Source organism: Geospiza fortis, unplaced genomic scaffold, assembly GCF_000277835.1.
Source record: "Geospiza fortis unplaced genomic scaffold, GeoFor_1.0 scaffold219, whole genome shotgun sequence".
Taxonomy (NCBI): Eukaryota; Metazoa; Chordata; class Aves; order Passeriformes; family Thraupidae; genus Geospiza; species Geospiza fortis.
In genome coordinates this window covers 123,163-135,337 of record NW_005054376.1, presented here as the reverse complement: position 1 = coordinate 135,337, position 12,175 = coordinate 123,163, and the positions used below count along the sequence as shown (strand labels likewise).

Below are 12,175 nucleotides of genomic sequence, written 5' to 3'. Positions count from 1 at the left end.
CTGCTGATCCATGCCGTGTCGTACCTGCTGGGAGCAAGCAATAGGTTTGTAGCTATTCCCACAAAGAAGGATCAGTGCTGTGCTTGGTGTGACTGGCATGCTTGGGGTGGAACCTCCTGCCTGTCCTGTGAGCTGATGAGGAGAGGCTGAATATGCTCTGGGCATGATGGGCTGGGTAGGAAATTTCAGTGGGTAATACAAGGCTTTGTTAGCATTTTTTATTTTTTCTTATAATCTGGGAGAGCCTCAGTTGCCGGTTGTTAACACTGAAAAACAAGAACAAAAGATTAGGTAAGTGGATATATCCTGATTCTCATTTCTGGGATGCCTATCTAGATTCCCCAGGAGCAAAGCTGTGAGAATCAGGAATGCTGCTTGTGAGATGCAGGGAAGTGGTATGTTCACCTTCTCCAGCAGCAAGTGATTTATAGTTACCCTTGTGCATTGTTTTCAGAGCAGGGTGGTCTGCTTCCCTAAAAAAGGTTCTTTGCCTCCAGACAGTGGCGAAGGAATTCATTTTGGCCCAAGTACTGTCTCCCTGCTGCTCTGCAGCACTCTGGAGCTGCCTGCTTTCCTCCTGGCCTTCAGGCCAAAGTCCATGATCATGCAGACAGTGTTGCAATGTCCACCCTACAAATATTATTTGGATTAAGGGCTAGGGACTCTAAATTAAACTGTAAGACATTTTCTCTGCTGTGTCTTCCATGGCTGTGTAAAATGTTGTCTGCTTGAACAATACAAGCTTGACAGACCAGTTTCATCTTCTGATTTGTAAACCAAGTGGAATATTCTTCTCCCTTCTTCTCTACCCTTAATATTTATTTAGGTCTGAATTAATAACAGACCCTGGGGGTTTTTTCCTCTCTCCTTTTCTTCTTGCCTGAGTTGCAATAGCTGTAGTTTGCAAATGATGAGAGGGCAAGGTCATGGCAGCAATAATTTCATGTCAGAGTTAAGGTGTCTGATCTTTTTATCTAAGGTGGCAAGTTTTTCTCATGAGGAATGTCTTTCTCCTCTTGTCTACTGCTTCACCCTTTTCCATTTCAGAATTTTATGCCATGCTTGAAGTTGTGGGGTTTTTTCCCCCGGATTTAAAAAAGCCCAACAAGATAGTAAACTAGGTTTTGCTGTGTCAGCCTTGTCAAGCCTGCAACATATTTTGAGCATGCATGTTTTGGCAGCCTGGAAGATACAAGTCCACAAAGCATTAACTTATTTTTGATAATGAGATGGTAGTGAAAGTTAATATTTAACTACAACGTTGCAGGGTTTTTTTACATGTGGCTTCTATTTTCAGTGCTTAGACCAGGTCTAAATACAAATTTGATAGCTAGTTTAAATTTTTTAGTTTGGTCATGAAGTCAGTACCAGCAGAACTGGACACACCTTGTTCAGAATACACGTGGTTGTAGGCTGGAAACTGAGGAATGGAACTCAAATACCACTTTTCAGTGTGGGTGTGTCTCAGTCCTAGGGATGGGCATGGTTGCTCATGGTCTTTTTATGCAGCCAGAGGGAGGCTAGGGGCTACAAGGTCTTACAGCAGAGACTAGACTGAAAATTAAAGTCAGTTTTGTGGTGAAATCTTCTAATCATGTCAGAATACATATAGAAAAGTTACTTAGTTGCAGCACAGGGATGTAAAAGAGATGTTGAAATGTCCTGATGCTGCTCTGTGGAAAATTATTAATATAGTGTTATGAATGCTGTGCAGGAAAGCTGCAAGCAAGATTTTGTATCTCCCAACTCTTTGATGTTAGATGGCATTATGGAGTTGGGAAAAACTAAGTAGATCACATCAGCTGAGAAACAAGTTAGTTGACTAATCTGTGGATGGCGAAGGCTGGAAAAGATCTAAATGTCTCAGAATAAAGGGAACTCCTACTGAAAATAAAAGAAGTAGTGATGGAGAAGTGGGTGGTACATGGATGCTGCTAAAGTTGATTTAATCATGTTGAGTATTCAGAAGATTGTCATATGATTAACAAATAATATTTTAATTGTTAGCATATTAACAATTATTTTTTACTTAGCAAACTTCCTTCTTCCCTCTCCTAATGGGGAAGAAACCAAATCTGTGATGAAAGCAAGTTTGGGAATAAAAGAGCTAATTGTTCCTGACTGAAGTGTGAAGTTGTAGGGTAGATGAAATTTTTCAGCTTTTCATTGTCTCAGGGGGCATTATCTTAGGATTCTCTTGATGTGCCCAGTGGACAGCTTGGAGGGTCTTTTTTGCTTATGGCATAGACTAAGGAGCAATTTAGTGCAGAACACTAAATTTAAAATCTTTTCCAAGTTAGTTTACTGGCATTGAAATGGAGTCAATGTGTGTCCTTCTGCATATTTGAAATTCCGAGCTTGTTTTGTGACTGCAATGTTGCAGCCTTCTCGTCAAGCTGGGGATATGTCCCTTAAAGGTGAGCCATGACTGAAAGGCTTTAGCAAGGCCTTTCAGCTGCCTGGGGGGGAAAAGAGGCACACACATGCTGCTTGTGAGCAGGACAGCATCTCCCTGTGAGGCACAGTGGGCACAGCCTGCTTACTCCGAGGTAATTAATGTAAGAGGCACTGTGTCTCTGCCTCTCCAGTTTCAAGCAGCTTGAGCAAACCTGTGCCTTAGGTTTCCCATTTTGATGACAGAGTCAAAGTTTTCACACCAGGAGGAAGTGCTGTGCTCTGTATCAGTGCTCACACACTAATGCGTGGCACCGAGCCTTTGTGCTTTATTTTTAAGGCTGAAATAGCAGACTAAAAAAATATGTGCTTAAAAAGTTAATGCAGAAATTACACAGCTAAGACATGCACATCAGAAAATTGTGGTTTGGAAGGAGATGTATTTCAGCAACTTAAACTATGTTAAACTTCAGAAACCATTAAGGAAACTTGTTAAGTCCATGGCTATGCAGTCCTGTACTATTTTGTAGGGATGGAAGCTGTTTTCATAGTTCATATTATGCTGCACAATCTAATTATATCTTTCTTGGAAGACAGCTAAGCACATGTCCCCTGGCTTGTGTGCCACCCCCTCTTTTTCTCCCCACTCCTCTCCCTCCCCATGTCCTCAAAATCTTTGTCCCTGTGGTAGTATCAAAAGTCATGTCTTTGCTTTACTTTTCAAATGGTGCATTGCCCAGGTGGTCAGTCGTGTCCATAGTTAAAACAATCTGACAATTTCTGTGTACATGACCTTGTGCTCACTGTTCACAAGTCATTTTTCTGGGCTGCAGTTTTCCCTGCCAGGTGTCTGCTGTGGTCAAAAATGGTTTACTGGTTTCTGAGAGTGAAAAGTACAGAAAACATTGTTTCCACTGTAAAAAAAAAAATGGATAAGAAGCTGAAGGAAACAAGTCCTTCCATCTGTTGAGTTAGCAAGCTCCAGTGTATGGGGATAAGGGACCCCATATTTGTTAGGAGTGGGAAGAAGGCAGATGTTGGGCTAAAGGTCATACTGTGGTACCAGCAATATTTCTCTTGCCACCTGAGTAAAAGCTCTTGCAAACCTGGATGATTATAAACTTCTCAAAATACCAGTGTGTACTTGCTCAGTAAAAATTTTGTTTTGAAGTATTGAGGTTCTAAGAGCTTAGGCACTGTTCAAAGATCTCAGCAAAAGCATCCACTTATGATAAAGCTGAGCAATGTTAGATGTACTTGGCTTTTAGAGGTCTAGCATCATAGAGAGAGGAAGTAGCTTGAAAGTCAGGTGTTGACTGTGTCTTGGGTTGAGGCATTCCAGCGTAGGTGTGGTGTAGGCTTATTTGAGTGGCTGTTCCAAGAAAACAAACAACAAAACCTTTCAATAACTGGTTTGTTGTTTTCCTTGTGTGTTGTGTTTTTAATGACTCTTCTGGTTTCCAGTCCATGTGTCTGATGAAAAACATAAGGAAAGTTGTTGTTTGGAGAGGTTTGGTTCTAAATGTGACTGGTATAAAAAAAGGATAAAATTATTAATTTTTATACCTTCTTGTCAAGTCTTCCAGGATTAATTCTATTAGTTTTTTACTCTACCTAATTTTCTTATTTTCAAATGTGATCTTGATATTTCCACTCAGCTGATTGTAGTGATGGTCACAAAAATGCCATGTATTCTCAAGAACATTTTATTGACACTTAAAATACACATCAGGAGTACTTTGCCCAGCTATGAACTCAAAGGAGAGGCACCATTACTCTGAACCCTGAAGGTTAAATAGTTTAAATGCTCTCATTTTGCCGTGGCTGAGAAGGAGATACAGAGATGCCTGTGGCACTAAACCCCCCGCCCAGCTTTAGGTGTTGCAGTTGGAGCATCCCTCTGGGAGGCTTCTTCTGCAACCTCCCTTGTGTGTTTTTACTGCACACTTATTTCTTGTGGAGTTGAACATCATACCCCTTTCTGGGTCTCATGCACTTTCTTTAAGATTAAATGCTGACAGAGTGTCATTTTTGCAGGGGGCTGAGAAAGGGAGGAGGGAAATTATGTCCTTTAGCAGTCTAGAGGGAAATCTTGGTACAGTGCTGTCCTGTGGCTGTAATTATGAGTACTACTCAGATTATTCAGTTCTGTGGAGAGGAATTACTGGTAGGTATAATCTATTAGAACTGCTGGCTGCTTTGCTTTCCTATTTGTTTTAGGTTTTTTTTTTGGTTTTTTTTTTTAATAGTGCTTGGTCTGCTGACTTGGAGCTTTTTCTCCAGGAGACTGTTCTGCCTTTTTTAAGGTATATTGTATGAGAAACAGAATTGTATTTTTTTATTATTTTATTATTTTAAACTAACTTTGGTTCAGGTTGTTGGGGAAAAAAATACTGTGAGATAGTTTTTTAGGAAAAAGAACACTGTAAGACAATATGAAGGCATCACAAATTTAAAGTCTCACTGGGTAAGATGTTTGCATAGAAGATGGATTCTAGTTCTAGTGCAGGGTAAATTGACAGGGTTTGGTTATAAAAAGATGGAACAGGAAGGAGAGGAACGAAGGGAGATGAGACCCAGCATACCTCATTGATGAAGAATCGATTCTTATTTTCATTTATTGGTCCTAAAATCTTTCCCTGATGAGCAGACAAGCTGGTGGCTTTTCCCCAGGCAGGGTTTGATGCTGCTGTGACATACATGATACATAGAGGACAGGGCTCCCCAAGTAGGACCTTCGCTCAAGGGAGTGGGAGGTCATCAGTGGCGTGTGAGGCATCTAGATGGAGAGTGTGAAGGCTGGCACAGCAGCCAGGTGCTGCCTGCCTGGGGAAGGACCAAGGCTGCAGCTTCGCTCAAAGCCTTCCAAGGCAGCAGCTCTGCTGATCCTCTGGTGTCTTCTTGCTGAAACCACTGCAGAGAGCAGTCACAGCAGAGCTGCCATCCACCTGTTTGGGGAAGGGGGTGCTTTCTTTCAGCAGCAACCTGGGTATTGAGCAGTGGAAGCAGACTGTGAAACCACAGTATGGGAAGTGGGGGTGTGTTTCCAGTGCCCCTCTGATGGGATTCTTGTGCCAGACTCTGAGCTAGCCTTGTACCAGAGAATCTCTCCTGCTTTCTCATTGCTCCTTTTTAGGACAGAAGGGTCTGCCTTGCATATCTTGTGATAAGGTGGTGAAAGTAGAACCTGCCAAATCCTCAACAGGCATTACCTGTTAGCAGGGGGTATTCAGTGCCACAGACAGCATATGGCCACTGGAGTGCAACGGCTTCTGAGACAAGAGCCCTTAATTCACACAACTTGTGTTTGTAGTTACAAACATGCAGCAGACTTTACTTTATAACTTATAGCAATGCAAATACTGATGCACGGCATGAGCCCTGTCCAGATTTTCACCCTTTGTAAAGAAGTTATAAGATGGTTACTATTTGGGTGTGTTACCTTTTGCCAGGTGTCTTCCCAAGCATCCCATGTTTTAAATAGTCCTCCATCTTGCCATGAATTATAGTGAGTCACAGCATGGGTGGTGACTCACTGATACCAGTTAAACATTAGGCTCCTGAAGGTGTGACTCCTTCAGCTTTGACCAAAATACCCTGTCACAACATGAAAAAAATCACTTGCAATACATTGCACATCTGCATAGGTGGCAAATTCTCTATGTTGCTGTACTGTTATGAAAAAGAAGCTTTTGCTCTTTAATGTTCCTTTTCCACCAACATATTTTAAATGTAGTTATTTTTGTTTTGGCATAACAATACAGTTCTTTTTGTTCATCAAGTCACTTTATCTGATCTCTTTCTTGTATTGGGAGGACGGATGGAGGACAAAAAGACTTACAAAACCCAGGGGCACACAGAGAAATCCCAGGGAAAGGTTAGAAGCATTCTTTCTTCAGGCTTGACTCTGTCAGCTCCCAAGTGGGATACCAGGGGATTCAACCAGAGCAGTTATAGGATTTAATGGTTTCCCTGCTTGTAACAGATTAATCTGCCCTTTACAAGAGGTGGTAGAGGATTACTGTCCAGTCTCCTGCCAAAACAATCTCCCAGTGCAGATTGACTTGGAGTGCCACTTGAACTGTCACCAGCTCTGCACATCCCAGTGTTTTGTTCTGCATGGGAACTTGTCACTCCTTTCTCCTTGGAGCAGATCTGAGTGTTATCTTTGCAGGATGAAACTACTGGTGCTGGGAGCAGGACCTGCCATGGCTCTGGGCACAGCTGTGCCGTGTGGGCTCATGTCAGCTCTGTTCTTCTCTGCTGAGCCCAGGTGTATGTAAGGGGAGAGGCAGCACTGATGTTGTATAAAGGTTCCTGCTTAATTTCTAGCTCTTCAAAGACGAGGCTTTTCCATGGGGAATGAAAGGGGAACACAGGTCTCTGGCAAAATCTCTGTGCTTTCAGCATGACAAAGCTTTGCCGGTTTGCTCTGCTGCTGTGTTAAGATATGTGGGGATGATATGCTTGCTATTAAATATGTATTTTGTCCTATTAATGTCATTCTTACCTGAGGCTGCTCTTGACTCCAGCATCCATTTTTCTTCTTTCTCCTTATTCTCATCTGCCTTTGCAAGCTGAATGCCCTGGTGGCACCTGCAAGTGTCCTGCCAAATTTATTTTGGGTAACTGCTTCATGGTGACCCCTCTCTGGTTTGTGACAGCTGCCAGAGGAGAAACCAGGATATAATTCAGCTTATATATAATATATGTATGTTTTGAATATATTATTTATTATATTAATATTATATTAATATATATTTTAAATATTTTACTGGGCAAGTAATTTGAGATCATGGCAGATTCTCCAGAATTGTGTGTTAAAGTAACTGTTGATATATTTCATTATTTGTGTATTTACAAGTTTGGAGGGTTTTGCAGAGGGAGGTATTTTGGGAAGGTCAGGAGCTGCCTGGTCTGTCAGGAGTCTTCCTGTGTGAAGATCAGCTCTGATTTCTGCTGACCTGCAGTGAGGCTTAACAGAGGGCAGAAAGGGCCAGATGCAGGGTTTGCAAGGAAATAGATGTTTTTGTTTTTAGAGCAGCTGGGGAGTTGGATAATAGCCTCAAAAACAAACAAACAAGGGATGACTTGCAGATAAGTAATGGAGAGGAGTGGGCGTGTTTTGGGCACCACTGAAGGACAAACTGATAGACTGACTTTTCTTCTGCTTTTAAACTCTTGCTCTCTGTGCCCGTGTGCCAGAGGGGTTTGACATCTGTTGTCCTGGACTGAAATTTCACAACAGCCCTTGATGAGATTTTGGCTCTTCCAGCCAGGAGCCTTTGCCTCCGTGTAATCTGGTACTGCACATTCCCTGCCTGGGGCTTGTGTAAGGGCCTGCTAGCCCTGGCTAGCAACAGCAACCTGAGAAAATGGAAAGGCACCAGGATATCTCCCTTTTCTTTTTGCACTTGGAGGACACTACTGTTCCTCTGACATCAACTAATGTAAAAACGAATGATTGAATTTTTAAATCTGTTCTCTTTTTAATAAACTTAATTTTTTATCTACCAAAAAATTGATTTATCAATTATAAGCAGCATCTACACCTTCTGGATTGTGAAGATGAATCTGGAGAATTTTAAAGCCTGCCTCTGCCTCAGATGTATCCTCTGAATTTTGTTTTGTTTGTAGATTGTCTGGGCAGATATTTTTGTTTGCTAGCTGGAGATTGGTTCTAGAATTGCTAGTATTAGTAATTGCATTTCCTCTACTTGCTGCTGAAAAGTCAACATTTTTGGAGAGCAATCCATAGTGCCTTGCTAAGTTCTTTACTGCAAATTATTCATAGCTATCTGGTGGAAAAAATCCTTCCTCATACTATGGTTCTTTAGTGCCTCCAGTCTGTAGGGTGGAAGATGAGACATATATGTCCCAACTTGTACAAATCATGAGTGGGGAATTCAAAGTACATTTAAATTAAACAAAAAGCCAGAGCCTGAGTGCTGGCACATTTCTTTCAGCCACAAAATTGCTATACCCCTTGGAGAGGTGTATATTGTAGCAAGGACATCTGTGGTGTTGGACCAGAGGGCTGAGTCTTGCCTTGTTTGTGGAAGAGCTGTGCGTCATGGAAATGCTTGAAAGTGCAGTGCACCTAATTGAACTCTTTTGAGGGGAGGTTTTTTTTTGAAGTTGCATCTGACTTTTAAAAATAAATTGCATAGTTTTACTTTATGTTTTTGGCTATGAAACCTCAGTTACTGGTGTCAGAAGGGCTGCTACTATTACATTACACACAAACAGCCATTTATTCTGCAAAGTTTCGATTCTGGAGTATCTGACTCTCCAAAGTTAGCTGTACTTATTTGTCATGAAAAGTGTGTGGCTGCCATTACCATCAATATTTGAACAATTCACAAACCACGGGCAAACATATCCTCTTACATTTATTCAAGGGTATAAGAGTAACTATCCACACTTTACACATAAGAAAGATTACATTACATGTCTGAGGGCAATGAGGATGTTGGGCTAAAGCCAGGAATGCAGTCTGGTTCTTCTGGTTTCCTCTACCTCAGAGGAAAATGGCTTGGAGTTTAGGGAAGCCTTGCTAGAAACCTTGTTGTTCCCATCTTTCTCATGGGGATGAGGCAGTGCCCTAGTGACAGGTTGCCTGAAATTGTCCATTTCCCCTTTCTTTGGACAGAAGGGTTAATTTCAGTATTAGCCTAGCTTTATTGTGGAGGTTCAGATCCTGTCTGGTCTCTGAGCTGTGAAAAGTCATTGTGGGGGCTGCTGTCCCAAGAAGTTGCACTGGGACTTCCAACTGCTCTGTCTGGCTCCGTGCCAGAACTTGTCCTGACAAGTTGTGCCTTTATTCAGTCTCCATCTCCCTTCCACCACCTAGGGAAATCACGATGCTTTTCTGCAAGTGAAAGCAATGTGACACTGGGAGCCTGGAGCAAATGGCCATCAGGGGTCTGTGGCAAAGGAGCTGCTTTTCCCCATGTTTCCAAGCAGCCCTGAGGAGATTAATTGGAGCATTTGCTCTTAAATTTTCGGGTTTGCTGCTGGTGGGCTTCGTGGGGCTCTGGTAACAGATGTCTGGGGCTGGGATGGTGAGATGCTCCAGCAGCACCAGTACAGGTACTGCCATCACCTGATGGAGATTTCCCCTTTGGCTAACCTCCTGTGGCCTGGAGAGGGGAACCTTTAAGTGTTGGATATTGACACCTTATCATTAAGGATCTGATAAAACTCACTGTGGTAAATGAGTCTCCAAGTTGCTTCTTAGGGTCTGGGGTTAGACTTAAGGGGGAAAGCTTTCCTCTGCCATTTCCTTGCACTTGTGCTAGGATTGACCTTTGGAAGAAACTCTACACTGTATTAGTATGTTTAAACACATCTGAGGTACTAATTTATTTCAATTTATCTATCTCTTTTTTAATTCCAGTGGGATCTTGTTTGTGATTCTGCCTGGAAAGTCCACATTGCTAAGTTCTCCCTGCTTGTAGGATTAATCTTCGGCCACTTGATAACAGGATGTATAGCCGACTGGTAAGTGAAAAATCTTTTAATGCAATGCAACTATAAATAAATAACAGTATTAAATATTGTTTTGAGTGCCTTCTACTTGATATTCATTAGGAACCTTTGCATAATGATTTTTAAGGTTCTGAAAGAATCATGATGGACAAACAGTATAAAAGTGTGTTTAATTATTCCTGAGTAATTTATATCAAGCTAAGTAGCACAAACTATTTGATATCTGGCTTACTTGTTTCCCACCAACACAATTTATTGCAGCTGTAAAGCTAGTCTAGAATTAAGTATTTTCTAATTATACAAACGAAGCCTTTAGTTTAGGGTTGGATTTTTTCTTAACGAAGCAAGAGGACCAAAAGAAATTGGAAGTGGCATTGATTTCACTGAATACATGACTTATGTAAAGTTAACCCTGTGCTTACACAGTACCTTTTGGTGAGTTGAAGGCCATTTTTTGCAAAACTTTCAATTGTTCTTTTTTTAAAGTTCTTGTTAGGCAAACATTGTGATGTAGTGTTAAGGATTTAATGCTGACTTACGTGCTGCTAGTATTGGGGTATTAAACTTAAAAAGAGTAAATCATAATTCCTTGAATTGAGGCAGTTAAAACATTACTGGATACCCCAATGATGCTGAGGATTCAGCTTTAATTTAACAAGGTGGTCTTGTACTGCTGAAGATGGGAGGAAGAATTACATGGTTGACTCAAGTGATTTCAGTGGAAACTTGAAGCACCTGAAACAATAGCTCTGCAGTGCTGTCCCAGTCACTTCAGTGCCTTCCAGCACAGTTGCCAGTGTTGGTGCTTTTAATGGCCCCAAGTTAACTCTTTTCCCATTCATTAAAACAGGAAAAGAAGAAGAGTTGCCTATCAGGGAAATCTTATAAAACCTCAGCAACTCACCAGGCAGTTGGGAGAGAAAAGGCCCCCTGCAGCACTAATTTGGATCAAGCATTCCTAGCAAAATTGCATTTAAGTTCCTGAATAGTCACTGAAAATTTTTGGGCAAGAGACAAATCATGACTTTTCAGTGACGTAGGGAACATGCATGAAATACAGTTGAATTTGATTAAAATACCACAGTAAAATGGGGCTCTAAGAACCCATAGAAAGTATAGAGGGGAAATGAATGAGGGATCTTTCCTAAAATGGAATCAGTGTGGAGAAAGCAGACTTATTACCAAGTTAGGAAAGTGCTGCTATAATTGACAAATAAGCCACAAATAAGTGAACAACTTCCTGCCTAAGGCGCTGGCTTGGAGAGAGAACTGCAGTAAGGAGATTTAATAGCTCTGTGCCACCAAAAGGAGCATCCTGTGCTTCCATCCATTTCTGTCCCCAGTGTGTACTTTGTGCTGCCACATGAGCTTGTTGGACCCCTCTGCAAGCTGCTTAGCGGAGCTAATACAGCATAAAATTACCCTGATTTTCAAATATCTAGAAATGTCTAGTGAATTTAGGAGAATTGGTTTCCAGCTGTGATGCAAAGGAGAAAAAGGGTAACTTGGTGGCTGGAGGGAACAGTGACCTTTTTGTGGATGACTAGAATGGACATGGTTTGCTGCCGCCAAAGTTGGTCCTCATATTCCTGTTTAGTCCACTTTGCCAGCTGATGCCCCGGACACAGCAGAGCTCCTGTGCTCAGTAGGTTTTTTGCTGTTTAGCAGTAGCATTTGGGGCTGGTAAAAGAAGACCTAAATGGAATTTAATTTGCTATTTAATCACAGCTTGAATGTCTTCTAAGGTGTGGGGTTGTACAGATTGTACCTGATAGAAAGAGAAAATTAAGGAAAAAAGATGTCATTCCCAAGCAAGAGCCAGGGAGATTAAACAGAGTAATGCATAAAAAGTGTTATAAAAATTCAAAATCTGTTTTCATTTCACTTATATACCACTCTCCAGTTCAGATAATTAGAAGATGTTTTGGGGTTTTTGTGCCATTAGGGGCTTTGCTTTTCCTCTTTGAAAGAAGCTTTTAAAGCTGAATGAGGCCAAAGCATTGAGTGTATTAAGGCCATTTGCTAAGTAAACTGAGTGCTCTGTGCTCAAAACACAGTCGGTGTGCACACTGGGACAGCTCTGTGTGGGAAATCTATAGGAGGAAGGTCTGCAAACATGCTCAGCTGTGGGAAGACCAGCTGTGTCCAATTCCTGAATAAGTCACTTGTTCCACAGGCAGAGAGTGCTGCTGGCAATTCTTCCTGCTCTGGACAGAGCCTTTTGAGGTTTGTGTGGAAAGTTTCCTTCTGGAGCAGGTGGGCATGGTGTTCATGTAGCTCCAAGACAGTA

At 41.7% G+C, this 12,175-nt stretch overlaps 1 protein-coding gene across 1 annotated transcript in view; it reads left to right on the top strand.

The window, feature by feature from the left end:
* SLC22A23 (solute carrier family 22 member 23) overlaps positions 1–12,175 on the top strand; it is a 108,025-nt gene that overhangs the window by 6,998 nt on the left and 88,852 nt on the right. The window contains exon 2 of the mRNA XM_031060221.1: positions 9,794–9,897. The gene's annotated coding sequence lies outside the window, so the exon portion shown is untranslated. The remainder of the gene's footprint in view (positions 1–9,793; positions 9,898–12,175) is intronic.